Source organism: Rana temporaria, chromosome 9 (genome assembly GCF_905171775.1).
Source record: "Rana temporaria chromosome 9, aRanTem1.1, whole genome shotgun sequence".
Classification (NCBI taxonomy): domain Eukaryota; kingdom Metazoa; phylum Chordata; class Amphibia; order Anura; family Ranidae; genus Rana; species Rana temporaria.
Genome location: NC_053497.1, coordinates 93,034,700 through 93,039,483, shown reverse-complemented (window position 1 = coordinate 93,039,483; position 4,784 = coordinate 93,034,700). Strand labels below are relative to the sequence as shown.

General features: G+C 42.4%; 1 long non-coding RNA gene across 1 annotated transcript; it reads right to left on the bottom strand.

The window, feature by feature from the left end:
• Positions 1-261: 261 nt before the first annotated feature.
• LOC120914461 lies at positions 262-2,886 on the bottom strand. Its single transcript, XR_005743681.1, has 3 exons — positions 2,853-2,886; positions 1,573-1,677; positions 262-297 (listed from the first exon to the last, which is right to left on the bottom strand). It is a non-coding gene; the product is annotated as an uncharacterized LOC120914461 (long non-coding RNA).
• Positions 2,887-4,784: the final 1,898 nt, after the last annotated feature.

Below are 4,784 nucleotides of genomic sequence, written 5' to 3'. Positions count from 1 at the left end.
CTGAGAAGAGAAGGATCTGAGCTGCTCTGTACAAAAACCCTTACACAGAGCAGGTAAATAGGAGTTGGACATGTTTGATATTTAAAAAAAATATGTTTTAATGTTTCGGTACCAAAAGAAAACCTACCTGTTTAGGCCTTGAGTATGACACTTGACAAGGAGATGAGCTCAACTCTTCAGACGGGACAGAAGGTGATGCACACGATACACCCACACAGGATGAACTTCCACCATCATTCTTCAGTACTATTAGCTGCGCTCTTGTGGTTTTCAAAGTATCCATTACGCCAGGCAAATCTATGGAAATGCATAAAAACTTTTTAAGTAACATAATGGCCTATTTTCTCACTATATCCATACATTTCATTTGTTAGAAATTGATGACTTGTGGAAAAATGTACTTTTACATGATTAGAGGGTTTTTCTCCAGTCTGCTGCTGACCCCCCCACTAGATCAAAAATATTCCAGGAGGGTTTCACCCAAGTTAAAAGTAAGGATGTTCCACAAAACAAAAATCCTACTTGTGTATATAGTATGTAGTTACCTGAGTGCACTCACTGATACTATACTGAATGTAGTACAGTAAACTCCCAGTTGCCCAACGATCCCCATTGGTACTGTTGTTTCTGGTTGCTTGAGAGCTAATAGTAACTCTCAAGCATCCACTTCCCATGGCACCCTGACCCCCTCCCACTTAGCAGCTAAAGGGGGTAGGGGCTTGGGGGCGGGGTTTTACCACCCCCAAATTCACATGTGAATGAGCCTTAAAAGTGCTATTGCCAAATGCAACTAAGGGCTCATTCACAAGTGCGGTATGCAATGCTCCAATGCGCCTCTGAGAAATTCTGCAAGGTGGTGAGGAGGCAAAATGTTAACACCAATAATTGCAGTGAAAGGCACGTGATTGCAGCGCGGTAGTACGGCAATTATAGGTTTTAGTCAGGTGTGAGGAGGCAACATTGGAAGACACTGTGCCCTGTGATCTTTGACTTCTCCCATGTTGTTCAGGTAGATCTCCACCTCTCTAAGGTTGCCTTACTCTGCCTTAAAACACTGTAGAATGAAAGGGCAAATGATTGGTCAAAGAGAAAATAAAGATAAAAAAAAAAAAAAAATAACAAAAGGCAGCAGTACTGGTGGAATAACACACAATAAATAGATAAAAAATAAATTAAAATAAAACAATTTTACCAATACCAATTCACATTGAAAGATTGGCATCCAGGGGCTGATATGCCAAAAACAGTGCACAATAATTAACAAAAACAAAAAATCAGAGTGCACAGAAAAATTTGTATATAAATTCACAAAATGAATGTCCAATTATATGTATAAACAATGAGAGGTTAATACACCAAATTGGTGATCCCAAAATTGTATGCCAACAGCACACAATTGGCAAACCAAACCTCAAAAGTTCTTAATGATATCACCACAAAACTCAAACACTGATGACCAAATGAATAATGAAGGATGATGCAGATATGATGATCAGGTACAGTGCCAGTTGAATGCGGTGATATAAAAAAAAACGGAAGGTGCCCACCATCGTAATTAAGTTGTCCGCTTACCAAAGGCAAGTTGTCTCGGTTGTCGGTTTTCTTCTTCCAAGTGCTTATTCCGGTTTTCCATTCACCAGTTGTCAGTCTTGGTCAGGTGCTTTGACAGCGGCCCATCTGCCAGAATCCCCCCCAAAAAAAAAAAAAAATTAGCTTTCCACCTCCACACCCCCCATCCACCCCCCCCACACACACACACCCCAGACACCGCTAACCTCTTTCTGCACAATTAACTTGATGGCAGCTGAATGTAAACAGCAGGTAGTGGGGGGAACCATAGCCAGACTGCCATTGGCTGTTTCAATTTTAAAATTAGGCTGACTATTGCGCCCCCTTCCCACTGCCTGTTGTCAATCAGCAGAGGAAGACCTGAAGAAGAATGTTCTCCTTCAAATCCTCTCCTTTGCTGATTGACAACAGGCAGTGGGCGGGTGTAATAGCCCACTAGCTATTGGCTACTGCAATTTTAAATAGTCAATAGCAACCTGGTTATTGATTCCCCTGCTATCTGCTCTTTTTTCCTGTATTCTGACAGTGGCCAGTGGCTGTTAGAATACAAAAAAAGGCCTAGGTGTCAACTGATATCAGGCTACTTCTGGGGCAGCTGGATGTAAACAGAATATCAGTACCTCATATTGTTATCGGCCTGAAAGGTGGCCCATAATTGGTATCTGTATGGAAAAATCCATATATGTTGGCACCTAGTAGCAGGGCAGATAATAATATGCAAAAGGGAAGGGAGACATAAAACATTGGTAGCACTGTGCCCTGACATTATAATGGGGTATATTTACTAAAGGCAAATCCACTTTGCACTACAAGTGCATCTGAAGGGGACATGAAAAAAAATAAAAAAAAACATTTTTGCTTGTACATGATTGGATGATAAAATCAGCAGAGCTTCCCCTCATTTCAGATCTTCCCCTCCGATCTATAGCGACTGCATTTTCAAGTGCACTTGTAGTGCAAAATGGATTTGCCTTCAGTAAATCAACCCCTATGCTGCATGATGCGTGGATATAGAATGGAAGCCATATAATATTATATGCAGCAATGTGCACTGAAAGTATGCTACACAGTCACTGGATATAACATGGAAGCCATACATATTATATGAAGCAGAGTGACATGCTGTGGAAGAGGAGCTCTGTAATATTACATTACTGTGCACATGCTGCATGGTAACTGTGAATGCACACAGAATGAGAACTATTCAGCAGGAAATAGACAAATAAAACTTAACTCATGCACCAAACTGTCACAATTCTAATATTATTTAATAGAAGACATACCTTTAATCCAGGAGAATCCATCCAGAATACAGAGGGCCAGATTCTCAAAGGCGTTACGACGGCGCAACACCATTAGCGCCGTCGTAACACCTCATCTGGCCCCGGGTATCTATGCGACTGATTCTCAGAATCAGTTGCGCATAGGTACCCATTAGATCTGACATGCGTAAGGCTGTTACGCTGTCAGATCTTAAAAGTATTTTTTTTTCCCGCCGCTAGGTGTCGCATCGTCGCTTTTCCCCGTCGTCTATGCAAATGAGGTAAGTACGGCGATTCCCGAACATACGCGAGGTCGACGCAGCGAATTAACGTCGTTTGCGTAGCGTACGCGACGCGTAAGGTTGCCCCTGCTAATTAGCAGGCGCAACCAATGTTAACGATGGCCGTCGTTCCCGCGTCGAATTCAATAAAAATTACGTCGTTTGCGTAAGATGTCCGTGAATGGCGCTGGACGCCATTTACGTATACATCTAGGCAAATTACGTCGGGGCAACGTCATTTAGCGAAATGCACGTCGGGTAATTTACCCGACGGAGCATGCGCAGTACGCTCGGCGCGGGAGCGCGCCTAATTTAAATGGTGCCCGCCCCATTTGAATTGGGCGGGCTTGCGACGAGCAATCTAACGCTACACCGCCGCAAGTTTACAGGTAAGTGTTCTGAGAATCAGGATGTAAACCTGTAGACCTGCGGCAGTGTAACGTAGATCTCATATATTACGCTGCCCAGGAGCAGCGCGAATGTATGAGAATCTGGCCCAGAGTGTCTCCACCATGCCATGCTTTCCCTTTCAGACTAGGCCTTACAGGAAGTGAGAGGTGAAGGTTCACCACCTCTCTGGTTCCCACCCAGTTCACTTCCTGTCTTCCTGTATTATGATAGAAGTCTGTCTGTTTGAAGAGTTTTTCCCAGGGCAGGATTTACATATTGGAAGATTGAAGGCACAGAAATCACAGACCCACATCCCAATAAAAGGAATGAAAAAAAAGAAATGAGAAAAATATTTATACATGTAAGTAAGTGATGGGAGAGGCATTATATATATATATATATATATATATATATATATATATATATATATATACATACACACACTGTATCTTCATTCTGCTATATGTGTGTGTATATATATATATATATCAGATATACTCTGTGTGTGTGTGTGTGTATGTATGTATGTATGTATATATATATATATATTATATACACACACATATACACATATATACTGTGTATACACACACACATACACACACAAGAATGCAGCTCTCATCACTTACATATTTATCTTCCAGCCCAGCCTAGTATTGGCACATGACAACAGTGCAGCTTGGGCAGGGATATGACATTTAAAGCGAAGTTCCACCCAAAAGTGGAAGCTCCACTTATTTGCCTCCCCCCCCCCTACTTTGCCACATTTGCCACCTTTCGGGGGAGGGGAGCAGGTTCCTGTTTTTGACAGGTACCTGTCCCCACTTCTGAGAGATCTCGCTGCGGTAGATGCGTTTCCGATGCTTTTCTGCATGCGTGTTTTTGATGCATTCCAGGGCATGTTTGGTGTGTTTTTAAAGCATTCCAGTGCATTTTCCTCCTCTTTTTTTCTTAACCTTAGATAAGGACATGTGTGTTCCAGTGCGTTCAGGTGCATTCTAGTGCGTTTTTGATGTGCTTTACAGTGTTCCATTACAGTCCAGTGCAGGAAAAATGCAGCATGCTCTACTTTTTTTCTGGAACTGCAAGCACTGGTGTGAATTATGCCATTGAAAACCATATAACCTACTTTCCATGCAGACAAAAAAAAACGCACTGGACTGCATGTGGTGTGAATTGGCCCCTATAGGGAATGGCAGCAGCAGCACCCGAGAGCCAATGGAAACATAGGCTGGGGTACCAACATCGCTGGATTCCAGGACAGGTAAGTGTCCTAATATTA